Raw genomic sequence first — 14712 nt, 5'->3', positions numbered from 1 at the left:
ATTATCAGTTCTTTGTTGATCAAGGTTTATTATCAGTTCTTGTTGTTCAAGGTTTATTATCAGTTCTTGTTGTTCAAGGTTTATTATCACTTCTTTGTTGATCGAGGTTTATTATCAGTTCTTGTTGATCACGGTTTATTATCACTTCTTTGTTGATCGAGGTTTATTATCAGTTCTTGTTGTTCAAGGTTTATTATCACTTCTTTGTTGTTTAAGGTTTATTATCACTTCTTGTTGTTCAAGGTTTATTATCACTTCTTGTTGATCAAGGTTTATTATCACTTCTTGTTGTTGAAGGTTTATTATCACTTCATTGTTCATCAAGGTTTATTATCAGTTCTTGTTGTTCAAGGTTTATTATCACTTCTTTGTTAATCAAGGTTTATTATTAGTTCTTGTTGTTCAAGTTTATTATCAGTTCTTGTTGTTCAAGGTTTATTATCAGTTCTTGATGATCAAGGTTTATTACTTCTTTGTTGATCAAGGTTTATTATTAATTCTTGTTGTTCAAGTTTTACCATCAGTTCTTGATGATCAAAGTTTATTATCAGTTCTTGTTGATCAAGGTTTATTATCACCTCTTGATGATCAAAGTTTATTATCAGTTCTTGTTGATCAAGGTGTATTATCAGTTCATGTGGTTCAAGGATTATTATGAGTTCTTGTTGATCAAGGTTTATTATCAGTTCTTGTTGATCAAGGTTTATTATCAGTTTATTACTTCTTTGTTGTTAAAGGTTTATTATCAGTTCTTGTTCAAGGTTTATTATCACTTCTTTGTTGATCAAGGTTTATTATCAGTTCTTGTTGTTCATGGTTTATTATCATTTCTTTGTTGATCAAAGATTATTATCAGTTCTTGTTGATCAAGGTTTATTATCAGTTCTTCTTGTTCAAAGTTTATTATCAGTTCTTGTTGATCAAGGTTTATTATCAATTCTTTTTTGATCAAGGTTTATTAATTCTTTCTTCATCAAGGTTTATTATCAGTTCTTTGTTGGTCAAGGTTTAACATCAGTTCTTGTTGTTCAAGGTTTATTATCAGTTCTTGTTGATCAAGGTTTATTATCAGTTCTTGTTGATCAAGGTTTATTATCAATTCTTTTTGATCAAGGTTTATTAATTCTTTGTTCATCAAGGTTTATTATCAGTTCTTTGTTGATCGAGGTTTATTATCAGTTCTTGTTGTTCAAGGTTTATTATCACTTCTTTGTTGTTTAAGGTTTATTATCACTTCTTGTTGTTCAAGGTTTATTATCACTTCTTGTTGATCAAGGTTTATTATCAGTTCTTGTTGTTGAAGGTTTATTATCACTTCTTTGTTGTTCAAGGTTTACTATCACTTCTTTGTTGATCAAGGTTTATTATCAGTTCTTGTTGTTCAAGGTTTATTATCAGTTCTTGTTGATCAAGGTTTATTATCAGTTCTTGTTGTTCAAGGTTTATTATCAGTTCTTGTTGATCAAGGTTTATTATCAATTCTTGTTGTTCAAGGTTTATTATCAGTTCTTGTTGTTCAAGGTTTATTATCAGTTCTTGTTGTTCAAGGTTTATTATCACTTCTTTGTTGTTCAAGGTTTACTATCACTTCTTTGTTGATAAAGGTTTATTATCAGTTCTTCTTGATCAAAATTTTATATCAGTTTTTTGTTGATCAAGGTTAATTATCCGTCTTGTTGATCGAGATTTATTATCAGTTCTTGTTGTTCAAGGTTTATTATCAATTCTTTTTGATCAAGGTTTATTATCAGTTCTTGTTGTTCAAGGTTTATTATCAGTTCTTGTTGATCAAGGTTTATTATCAGTTCTTGTTGTTCAAGGTTTATTATCAGTTCTTGTTGTTCAAGGTTTATTATCACTTCTTTGTTGATCAAGGTTTATTATCAGTTCTTGTTGTTCAAGGTTTATTATCACTTCTTTGTTGATCAAGGTTTATTATCAGTTCTTGTTGTTCAAGGTTTATTATCACTTCTTGTTGATCAAGGTTTATTATCAGTTCTTGTTGTTCAAGGTTTATTATCACTTCTTTGTTGATCAAGGTTTATTATCACTTCTTGTTGTTCAAGGTTTATTATCACTTCTTGTTGATCAAGGTTTATTATCAGTTCTTGTTGTTCAAGGTTTATTATCAGTTCTTGTTGTTCAAGGTTTATTATCAGTTCTTGTTGATCAAGGTTTATTATCAGTTCTTGTTGATCAAGGTTTATTATCAGTTTTTGTTGTTCAAGGTTTATTATCAGTTCTTGTTGTTCAAGGTTTATTATCAGTTCTTGTTGATCAAGGTTTATTATCAGTTCTTTGTTGATCAAGGTTTATTATCAGTTCTTGTTGATCAAGGTTTATTATCAGTTCTTGTTGATCAAGGTTTATTATCAATTCTTGTTGATCAAGGTTTATTATCAGTTCTTGTTGATCAAGGTTTATTATCAGTTCTTGTTGATCAAGGTTTATTATCAGTTCTTGTTGATCAAGGTTTATTATCAGTTCTTGTTGATCAAGGTTTATTATCAGTTCTTGTTGATCAAGGTTTATTATCAGTTCTTGTTGATCAAGGTTTATTATCAGTTCTTGTTGATCAAGGTTTATTATCAGTTCTTGTTGATCAAGGTTTATTATCAGTTCTTGTTGTTCAAGGTTTATTATCAGTTCTTGTTGATCAAGGTTTATTATCACTTCTTTGTTGATCAAGGTTTATTATCAGTTCTTGTTGTTCATGGTTTATTATCATTTCTTTGTTGATCAAAGATTATTATCAGTTCTTGTTGATCAAGGTTTATTATCAGTTCTTCTTGTTCAAAGTTTATTATCAGTTCTTGTTGATCAAGGTTTATTATCAATTTTTTTTGATCAAGGTTTATTAATTCTTTCTTCATCAAGGTTTATTATCAGTTCTTTGTTGATCAAGGTTTAACATCAGTTCTTGTTGTTCAAGGTTTATTACCACATCTTTGTTGATCAAGGTTTATTATCAGTTCTTGTTGTACAAGGTTTATTATCAATTCTTTTTGATCAAGGTTTATTAATTCTTTGTTGATCAAGGTTTATTATCAGTTCTTGTTGATCAAGGTTTATTATCAGTTCTTGTTGTTCAAGGTTTATTATCACTTCTTTGTTGATCAAGGTTTATTATCAGTTCTTGTTGTTCAAGGTTTATTATCACTTCTTTGTTGATCAAGGTTTATTATCAGTTCTTGTTGTTCAAGGTTTATTATCACTTTTTGTTGATCAAGGTTTATTATCAGTTCTTGTTGTTCAAGGTTTATTATCAGTTCTTGTTGATCAAGGTTTATTATCAGTTCTTGTTGTTCAAGGTTTATTATCAGTTCTTGTTGATCAAGGTTTATTATCAGTTCTTGTTGTTCAAGGTTTATTATCAGTTCTTGTTGTTTAAGGTTTATTATCAGTTCTTGTTGTTTATTATCAGTTCTTGTTGATCAAGGTTTATTATCAGTTATTGTTGTTCAAGGTTTATTATCAGTTCTTGTTGTTCATGGTTTATTATCAGTTTTTGTTGATCAAGGTTTATTATCAGTTCTTGTTGTTCAAGGTTTATTATCAGTTCTTGTTGATCAAGGTTTATTATCAATTCTTGTTGATCAAGGTTTATTAGGTTTATTTCTTTGTTGATCAAGGTTTATTATCAGTTCTTGTTGTTCAAGGTTTATTATCAGTTCTTTGTTGATCAAGGTTTATTATCAGTTCTTGTTGATCAAGGTTTATTATCAGTTCTTGTTGATCAAGGTTTATTATCAGTTCTTGTTGTTCAAGGTTTATTATCAGTTCTTGTTGATCAAGGTTTATTATCAGTTCTTGTTGATCAAGGTTTATTATCAGTTCTTGTTGATCAAGGTTTATTATCAGTTTTTGTTGATCAAGGTTTATTATCACTTCTTGTTGATCAAGGTTTATTATCAGTTCTTGTTGATCAAGGTTTATTAATTCTTTTGTTGATCAAGGTTTATTAATTCTTTGTTCATCAAGGTTTATTATCAGTTCTTGTTGTTCAAGGTTTATTATCACTTCTTTGTTGATCAAGGTTTATTATCAGTTCTTGTTGATCAAGGTTTATTATCAGTTCTTGTTGTTCAAGGTTTATTATCAGTTCTTGTTGTTCAAGGTTTATTATCAGTTCTTGTTGATCAAGGTTTATTATCAGTTCTTGTTGATCAAGGTTTATTATCACTTCTTTGTTGATCAAGGTTTATTATCAGTTCTTGTTGTTCAAGGTTTATTATCACTTCTTTGTTGTTCAAGGTTTATTATCAGTTCTTGTTGTTCAAGGTTTATTATCACTTCTTGTTGATCAAGGTTTATTATCACTTCTTTGTTGATCAAGGTTTATTATCAGTTCTTGTTGTTCAAGGTTTATTATCAGTTCTTGTTGATCAAGGTTTATTATCAGTTCTTGTTGATCAAGGTTTATTATCACTTCTTGTTGATCAAGGTTTATTATCAGTTCTTGTTGTTCAAGGTTTATTATCACTTCTTTGTTGATCAAGGTTTATTATCAGTTCTTGTTGTTCAAGGTTTATTATCAGTTCTTGTTGTTCAAGGTTTATTATCAGTTCTTGTTGATCAAGGTTTATTATCAGTTCTTGTTGATCAAGGTTTATTATCAGTTATTGTTGTTCAAGGTTTATTATCACTTCTTGTTGATCAAGGTTTATTATCAGTTCTTGTTGTTCAAGGTTTATTATCAGTTCTTGTTGATCAAGGTTTATTATCAGTTCTTGTTGATCAAGGTTTATTATCAGTTCTTGTTGATCAAGGTTTATTATCAGTTCTTGTTGATCAAGGTTTATTATCAGTTCTTGTTGATCAAGGTTTATTATCAGTTCTTGTTGATCAAGGTTTATTATCAGTTCTTGATGATCAAGGTTTATTACTTCTTTGTTGATCAAGGTTTATTATCAGTTCTTGTTGTTCAAGGTTTATTATCACTTCTTTGTTGATCAAGGTTTATTATCAGTTCTTGTTGTTCAAGGTTTATTATCACTTCTTTGTTGATCAAGGTTTATTATCAGTTCTTGTTGATCAAGGTTTATTATCAGTTCTTGTTGTTCAAGGTTTATTATCAGTTCTTGTTGATCAAGGTTTATTATCAATTCTTTGTTGATCAAGGTTTATTAATTCTTTGTTCATCAAGGTTTATTATCAGTTCTTTGTTGATCAAGGTTTATTATCAGTTCTTGTTGTTCAAGGTTTATTATCAGTTCTTGTTGATCAAGGTTTATTATCAGTTCTTGTTGATCAAGGTTTATTATCAGTTCTTGTTGATCAAGGTTTATTATCAGTTCTTGTTGTTCAAGGTTTATTATCAGTTCTTGTTGTTTAAGGTTTATTATCACTTCTTGTTGTTCAAGGTTTATTATCACTTCTTGTTGATCAAGGTTTATTATCAGTTCTTGTTGTTCAAGGTTTATTATCACTTCTTGTTGTTCAAGGTTTATTATCAGTTCTTGTTGAACCTAGGTTTATTATCAGTTCTTGTTGTTCAAGGTTTATTATCAGTTCTTGTTGATCAAGGTTTATTATTAGTTCTTGTTGATCAAGGTTTATTATCAGTTCTTGTTGATCAAGGTTTATTATCAATTCTTGTTGTTTAAGGTTTATTATCAGTTCTTGTTGTTCAAGGTTTATTATCAGTTCTTGTTGTTCAAGGTTTATTATCACTTCTTTGTTGTTCAAGGTTTACTATCACTTCTTTGTTGATAAAGGTTTATTATCAGTTCTTGTTGATCAAGGTTTATTATCAGTTTTTGTTGATCAAGGTTTATTATCCGTCTTGTTGATCGAGATTTATTATCAGTTCTTGTTGTTCAAGGTTTATTATCAATTCTTTTTGATCAAGGTTTATTATCAGTTCTTGTTGTTCAAGGTTTATTATCAGTTCTTGTTGATCAAGGTTTATTATCAGTTCTTGTTGTTCAAGGTTTATTATTAATTCTTGTTGTTCAAGGTTTACTATCACTTCTTTGTTGATCAAGGTTTATTATCAGTTCTTGTTGTTCAAGGTTTATTATCACTTCTTTGTTGATCAAGGTTTATTATCAGTTCTTGTTGTTCAAGGTTTATTATCAGTTCTTGTTGATCAAGGTTTATTATCAGTTCTTGTTGTTCAAGGTTTATTATCACTTCTTTGTTGATCAAGGTTTATTATCACTTCTTGTTGTTCAAGGTTTATTATCACTTCTTGTTGATCAAGGTTTATTATCAGTTCTTGTTGTTGAAGGTTTATTATCACTTCATTGTTCATCAAGGTTTATTATCAGTTCTTGTTGTTCAAGGTTTATTATCACTTCTTTGTTAATCAAGGTTTATTATTAGTTTTTGTTGTTCAAGGTTTATTATCAGTTCTTGTTGTTCAAGGTTTATTATCAGTTCTTGATGATCAAGGTTTATTACTTCTTTGTTGATCAAAGTTTATTATCAGTTCTTGTTGTTCAAGGTTTATTATCAGTTCTTCAAGGTTTATTTTTTGTTGATCAAGGTTAATTATCCGTTCTTGTTCATCAAGGTTTATTATCAGTTCTTGTTGATCAAGGTTTATTATCAGTTCTTGTTGATCAAGGTTTATTATCAGTTCTTGATGATCAAAGTTTATTATCAGTTCTTGTTGATCAAGGTGTATTATCAGTTCTTGTTGATCAAGGTGTATTATCAGTTCATGTGGTTCAAGGATTATTATGAGTTCTTGTTGATCAAGGTTTATTATCAGTTCTTGTTGTTCAAGGTTTATTATCAGTTCTTGTTGTTCAAGGTTTATTATCACTTCTTTGTTGATCAAGGTTTTTTATCAGTTCTTGTTGTTCATGGTTTATTATCATTTCTTTGTTGATCAAAGATTATTATCAGTTCTTGTTGATCAAAGTTTATTATCAGTTCTTGTTGTTCAAGGTTTATTATCAGTTCTTGTTGATCAAGGTTTATTATCAAGGTTTTTTTTTTGATCAAGGTTTATTAATTCTTTCTTCATCAAGGTTTATTATCAGTTCTTTGTTGATCAAGGTTTATTATCAGTTCTTGTTGTACAAGGTTTATTATCAATTCTTTTTGATCAAGGTTTATTAATTCTTTGTTCATCAAGGTTTATTATCAGTTCTTTGTTGATCAAGGTTTATTATCAGTTCTTGTTGTTCAAGGTTTATTATCATTTCTTGTTGTTCAAGGTTTATTATCAGTTCTTGTTGTTCAAGGTTTATTATCACTTCTTGTTGATCAAGGTTTATTATCAGTTCTTGTTGTTGAAGGTTTATTATCAGTTCTTTGTTGTTCAAGGTTTATTATCACTTCTTTGTTGATCAAGGTTTATTATCAGTTCTTGTTGTTCAAGGTTTATTATCAGTTCTTGTTGATCAAGGTTTATTATCAGTTCTTGTTGATCAAGGTTTATTATCAGTTCTTGTTGATCAAGGTTTATTATCAATTCTTGTTGTTTAAGGTTTATTATCAGTTCTTGTTGTTCAAGGTTTATTATCAGTTCTTGTTGTTCAAGGTTTATTATCACTTCTTTGTTGTTCAAGGTTTACTATCACTTCTTTGTTGATAAAGGTTTATTATCAGTTCTTCTTGATCAAAATTTTATATCAGTTTTTTGTTGATCAAGGTTTATTATCAGTTCTTGTTGATCAAGGTTTATTATCAGTTCTTGTTGTTCAAGGTTTATTATCAGTTCTTGTTGATCAAGGTTTATTATCAGTTCTTGTTGTTCAAGGTTTATTATCAGTTCTTGTTGATCAAGGTTTATTATCAGTTCTTGTTGTTCAAGGTTTATTATCAGTTCTTGTTGTTTAAGGTTTATTATCAGTTCTTGTTGATCAAGGTTTATTATCAGTTCTTGTTGTTCAAGGTTTATTATCACTTCTTTGTTGATCAAGGTTTATTATCACTTCTTGTTGTTCAAGGTTTATTATCACTTTTTGTTGATCAAGGTTTATTATCAGTTCTTGTTGTTCAAGGTTTATTATCACTTCTTTGTTGATCAAGGTTTATTATCACTTCTTGTTGTTCAAGGTTTATTATCACTTCTTGTTGATCAAGGTTTATTATCAGTTCTTGTTGTTCAAGGTTTATTTTCAGTTCTTGTTGTTGAAGGTTTATTATCAGTTCTTGTTGAACCTAGGTTTATTATCAGTTATTGTTGTTCAAGGTTTATTATCAGTTCTTGTTGTTCATGGTTTATTATCAGTTTTTGTTGATCAAGGTTTATTATCAGTTCTTCTTGTTCAAAGTTTATTATCAGTTCTTGTTGATCAAGGTTTATTATCAATTCTTTTTGATCAAGGTTTATTAATTCTTTCTTGATCAAGGTTTATTATCAGTTCTTGTTGTTCAAGGTTTATTATCACTTCTTTGTTGATCAAGGTTTATTATCAGTTCTTGTTGATCACGGTTTATTATTAGTTCTTTGTTGATCAAGGTTTAACATCAGTTCTTGTTGTTCAAGGTTTATTACCACATCTTTGTTGATCAAGGTTTATTATCAGTTCTTGTTGATCAAGGTTTATTATCAGTTCTTCTTGATCAAAGTTTATTATCAGTTTTTTGTTGATCAAGGTTAATTATCACTTCTTGTTGATCAAGGTTTATTATCAGTTCTTGTTGATCAAGGTTTATTATCAATTCTTTTTGATCAAGGTTTATTAATTCTTTGTTCATCAAGGTTTATTATCAGTTCTTGTTGTTCAAGGTTTATTATCACTTCTTTGTTGATCAAGGTTTATTATCAGTTCTTTGTTGATCAAGGTTTATTATCAGTTCTTGTTGTTCAAGGTTTATTATCAGTTCTTGTTGTTCAAGGTTTATTATCACTTCTTGTTGATCAAGGTTTATTATCAGTTCTTGTTGATCAAGGTTTATTATCAGTTCTTGTTGATCAAGGTTTATTATCAGTTCTTGTTGTTCAAGGTTTATTATCACTTCTTTGTTGTTCAAGGTTTATTATCACTTCTTGTTGTTCAAGGTTTATTATCACTTCTTGTTGATCAAGGTTTATTATCAGTTCTTGTTGTTCAAGGTTTATTATCACTTCTTTGTTGATCAAGGTTTATTATCAGTTCTTGTTGTTCAAGGTTTATTATCAGTTCTTTGTTGATCAAGGTTTATTATCAGTTCTTGTTGTTCAAGGTTTACCATCAGTTCTTGATGATCAAGGTTTATTATCAGTTCTTGATGATCAAGGTTTATTACTTCTTTGTTGATCAAGGTTTATTATCAGTTCTTGTTGTTCAAGGTTTATTATCACTTCTTTGTTGATCAAGGTTTATTATTAATTCTTGTTGTTCAAGGTTTATTATCAGTTCTTGTTGATCAAGGTTTATTATCAGTTCTTGTTGATCAAGGTTTATTATCAGTTCTTGTTGATCAAGGTTTATTATCAGTTCTTGTTGATCAAGGTGTATTATCAGTTCATGTGGTTCAAGGATTATTATGAGTTCTTGTTGATCAAGGTTTATTATCAGTTCTTGTTAATCAAGGTTTATTATCAGTTCTTGTTGTTCAAGGTTTATTACTTCTTTGTTGTTAAAGGTTTATTATCAGTTCTTGTTCAAGGTTTATTATCAGTTCTTCTTGTTCAAAGTTTATTATCAGTTCTTGTTGATCAAGGTTTATTATCAGTTCTTGTTGATCAAGGTTTATTATCTTTTTATCAAGGTTTATTAATTCTTTCTTCATCAAGGTTTATTATCAGTTCTTTGTTGGTCAAGGTTTAACATCAGTTCTTGTTGTTCAAGGTTTATTACCACATCTTTGTTGATCAAGGTTTATTATCAGTTCTTGTTGTACAAGGTTTATTATCAATTCTTTTTGATCAAGGTTTATTAATTCTTTGTTCATCAAGGTTTATTATCAGTTCTTTGTTGATCGAGGTTTATTATCAGTTCTTGTTGTTCAAGGTTTATTATCACTTCTTTGTTGTTTAAGGTTTATTATCACTTCTTGTTGTTCAAGGTTTATTATCACTTCTTGTTGATCAAGGTTTATTATCAGTTCTTGTTGTTGAAGGTTTATTATCACTTCTTTGTTGTTCAAGGTTTATTATCACTTCTTTGTTGATCAAGGTTTATTATCAGTTCTTGTTGTTCAAGGTTTATTATCAGTTCTTGTTGATCAAGGTTTATTATCAGTTCTTGTTGTTCAAGGTTTATTATCAGTTCTTGTTGATCAAGGTTTATTATCAGTTCTTGTTGTTCAAGGTTTATTATCAGTTCTTGTTGTTCAAGGTTTATTATCAGTTCTTGTTGTTCAAGGTTTATTATCAGTTCTTGTTGATCAAGGTTTATTATCAGTTCTTGTTGATCAAGGTTTATTATCAGTTCTTGTTGATCAAGGTTTATTATCAGTTCTTTGTTGATCAAGGTTTAATATCAGTTCTTGTTGTTCAAGGTTTATTATCAGTTCTTGTTGTTCAAGGTTTATTATCAGTTCTTGATGATCAAGGTTTATTACTTCTTTGTTGATCAAGGTTTATTATCAGTTCTTGTTGTTCAAGGTTTATTATCACTTCTTTGTTGATCAAGGTTTATTATCAGTTCTTGTTGTTCAAGTTTTATTATCAGTTCTTGATGATCAAAGTTTATTATCAGTTCTTGTTGATCAAGGTTTATTATCACTTCTTGTTGATCAAGGTTTATTATCAGTTCTTGTTGATCAAGGTTTATTATCAGTTCTTGTTGTTCAAGGTTTATTATCAGTTCTTGTTGATCAAGGTTTATTATCAGTTCTTGTTGATCAAGGTTTATTATCAGTTCTTGTTGATCAAGGTTTAACATCAGTTCTTGTTGTTCAAGGTTTATTACCACATCTTTGTTGATCAAGGTTTATTATCAGTTCTTGTTGTACAAGGTTTATTATCAATTCTTTTTGATCAAGGTTTATTAATTCTTTGTTCATCAAGGTTTATTATCAGTTCTTTGTTGATCGAGGTTTATTATCAGTTCTTGTTGTTCAAGGTTTATTATCACTTCTTTGTTGTTTAAGGTTTATTATCACTTCTTGTTGTTCAAGGTTTATTATCACTTCTTGTTGATCAAGGTTTATTATCAGTTCTTGTTGTTGAAGGTTTATTATCACTTCTTTGTTGTTCAAGGTTTACTATCACTTCTTTGTTGATCAAGGTTTATTATCAGTTCTTGTTGTTCAAGGTTTATTATCAGTTCTTGTTGATCAAGGTTTATTATCAGTTCTTGTTGATCAAGGTTTATTATCAGTTCTTGTTGATCAAGGTTTATTATCAATTCTTGTTGTTTAAGGTTTATTATCAGTTCTTGTTGTTCAAGGTTTATTATCAGTTCTTGTTGTTCAAGGTTTATTATCACTTCTTTGTTGTTTCAAGGTTTACTATCACTTCTTTGTTGATAAAGGTTTATTATCAGTTCTTCTTGATCAAAATTTTATATCAGTTTTTTGTTGATCAAGGTTAATTATCCGTTCTTGTTGATCGAGATTTATTATCAGTTCTTGTTGTTCAAGGTTTATTATCAATTCTTTTTGATCAAGGTTTATTATCAGTTCTTGTTGTTCAAGGTTTATTATCAGTTCTTGTTGATCAAGGTTTATTATCAGTTCTTGTTGATCAAGGTTTATTATCAGTTCTTGTTGTTCAAGGTTTATTATCAGTTCTTGTTGTTCAAGGTTTATTATCAGTTCTTGTTGATCAAGGTTTATTATCAGTTCTTGTTGTTCAAGGTTTATTATCACTTCTTTGTTGATCAAGGTTTATTATCACTTCTTGTTGTTCAAGGTTTATTATCACTTCTTGTTGATCAAGGTTTATTATCAGTTCTTGTTGTTCAAGGTTTATTATCACTTCTTTGTTGATCAAGGTTTATTATCACTTCTTGTTGTTCAAGGTTTATTATCACTTCTTGTTGATCAAGGTTTATTATCAGTTCTTGTTGTTCAAGGTTTATTTTCAGTTCTTGTTGTTGAAGGTTTATTATCAGTTCTTGTTGAACCTAGGTTTATTATCAGTTATTGTTGTTCAAGGTTTATTATCAGTTCTTGTTGTTCATGGTTTATTATCAGTTTTTGTTGATCAAGGTTTATTATCAGTTCTTCTTGTTCAAAGTTTATTATCAGTTCTTGTTCATCAAGGTTTATTATCAGTTCTTTTGATCAAGGTTTATTATCAGTTCTTGTTGATCAAGGTTTATTATCAGTTCTTGTTGATCAAGGTTTATTATCAGTTCTTGTTGATCAAGGTTTATTATCAGTTCTTGTTGATCAAGTTTTATTATCAGTTCTTGTTGATCAAGGTTTATTATCAGTTCTTGTTGATCAAGGTTTATTATCAGTTCTTGTTGTTCAAGGTTTATTATCAGTTCTTGTTGATCAAGGTTTATTATCAGTTCTTGTTGATCACGGTTTATTATTAGTTCTTTGTTGATCAAGGTTTAACATCAGTTCTTGTTGTTCAAGGTTTATTACCACATCTTTGTTGATCAAGGTTTATTATCAGTTCTTGTTGTACAAGGTTTATTATCAGTTCTTCTTGATCAAAATTTATTATCAGTTTCTTGTTGATCAAGGTTTATTATCAGTTCTTGTTCATCAAGGTTTATTATCAGTTCTTGTTGATCAAGGTTTATTATCAATTCTTTTCGATCAAGGTTTATTAATTCTTTGTTGATCGAGGTTTATTATCAGTTCTTGATGATCAAGGTTTATTACTTCTTTGTTGATCAAGGTTTAACATCAGTTCTTGTTGTTCAAGGTTTATTATCAGTTCTTTATGATCAAGGTTTATTACTTCTTTGTTGATCGAGGTTTATTATCAGTTCTTGTTGTTCAAGGTTTATTATCAGTTCTTGTTGATCAAGGTTTATTATCAATTCTTGTTGATCAAGGTTTATTATCAGTTCTTGTTGATCAAGGTTTATTATCAGTTCTTGTTGATCAAGGTTTATTATCACCTCTTGATGATCAAAGTTTATTATCAGTTCTTGTTGATCAAGGTGTATTATCAGTTCATGTGGTTCAAGGATTATTATCACTTCTTGTTGTTCAAGGTTTATTATCACTTCTTGTTGATCAAGGTTTATTATCAGTTCTTGTTGTTCAAGGTTTATTTTCAGTTCTTGTTGTTGAAGGTTTATTATCAGTTCTTGTTGATTCAAGGTTTATTATCAGTTCTTGTTGTTCAAGGTTTATTATCAGTTCTTGTTGATCAAGGTTTATTATCAGTTCTTGTTAATCAAGGTTTATTATCAGTTCTTGTTGTTCAAGGTTTATTACTTCTTTGTTGTTAAAGGTTTATTATCAGTTCTTGTTGTTCAAGGTTTATTATCACTTCTTTGTTGATCAAGGTTTATTATCAGTTCTTGTTGTTCATGGTTTATTATCACTTCTTTGTTGATCAAAGATTATTATCAGTTCTTGTTGATCAAGGTTTATTATCAGTTCTTCTTGTTCAAAGTTTATTATCAGTTCTTGTTGATCAAGGTTTATTATCAATTCTTTTTGATCAAGGTTTATTAATTCTTTCTTGATCAAGGTTTATTATCAGTTCTTGTTGTTCAAGGTTTATTATCACTTCTTTGTTGATCAAGGTTTATTATCAGTTCTTGTTGATCAAGGTTTATTATCAGTTCTTGTTGATCAAGGTTTATCATCACTTCTTTGTTGATCAAGGTTTATTATCAGTTCTTGTTGTTCAAGGTTTATTATCACTTCTTGTTGATCAAGGTTTATTATCAGTTCTTGTTGATCAAGGTTTATTATCAGTTCTTGTTGATCAAGGTTTATTATCAGTTCTTGTTGTTCAAGGTTTATTATCAGTTCTTTGTTGATCAAGGTTTATTATCAGTTCTTGTTGTACAAGGTTTATTATCAGTTCTTGTTGATCAAGGTTTATTATCAGTTCTTGTTGATCAAGGTTTATTATCAATTCTTTTTGATCAAGGTTTATTAATTCTTTGTTCATCAAGGTTTATTATCAGTTCTTGTTGTTCAAGGTTTATTATCACTTCTTTGTTGATCAAGGTTTATTATCAGTTCTTGTTGATCAAGGTTTATTATCACTTCTTTGTTGATCGAGGTTTATTATCAGTTCTTGTTGTTCAAGGTTTATTATCACTTCTTTGTTGTTTAAGGTTTATTATCACTTCTTGTTGTTCAAGGTTTATTATCACTTCTTGTTGATCAAGGTTTATTATCAGTTCTTGTTGTTGAAGGTTTATTATCACTTCTTTGTTGTTCAAGGTTTACTATCACTTCTTTGTTGATCAAGGTTTATTATCAGTTCTTGTTGTTCAAGGTTTATTATCAGTTCTTGTTGATCAAGGTTTATTATCAGTTCTTGTTGATCAAGGTTTATTATCAGTTCTTGTTGATCAAGGTTTATTATCAATTCTTGTTGTTTAAGGTTTATTATCAGTTCTTGTTGTTCAAGGTTTATTATCAGTTCTTGTTGTTCAAGGTTTATTATCACTTCTTTGTTGTTCAAGGTTTACTATCACTTCTTTGTTGATCAAGGTTTATTATCAGTTCTTTTTGATCAAAATTTATTATCAGTTTTTTGTTGATCAAGGTTAATTATCCGTCTTGTTGATCGAGATTTATTATCAGTTTTTGTTGTTCAAGGTTTATTATCAGTTCTTGTTGATCAAGGTTTATTATCAATTCTTTTTGATCAAGGTTTATTAATTCTTTCTTGATCAAGGTTTATTATCAGTTCTTGTTGTTCAAGGTTTATTATCACTTCTTTGTTGA

General features: G+C 28.7%; 1 protein-coding gene across 1 annotated transcript in view; it reads left to right on the top strand.

Moving 5' to 3' along the window:
* Positions 1-14712, top strand: part of LOC143245986 (uncharacterized) — a 126502-nt gene that overhangs the window by 48866 nt on the left and 62924 nt on the right. The window lies entirely within an intron of this gene.

This window comes from Tachypleus tridentatus, chromosome 3, assembly GCF_004210375.1.
Source record: "Tachypleus tridentatus isolate NWPU-2018 chromosome 3, ASM421037v1, whole genome shotgun sequence".
Taxonomy (NCBI): Eukaryota; Metazoa; Arthropoda; class Merostomata; order Xiphosura; family Limulidae; genus Tachypleus; species Tachypleus tridentatus.
The sequence above is the reverse complement of the archived record's forward strand: the minus strand, read 5'-3'. Positions and strand labels throughout refer to the sequence as shown.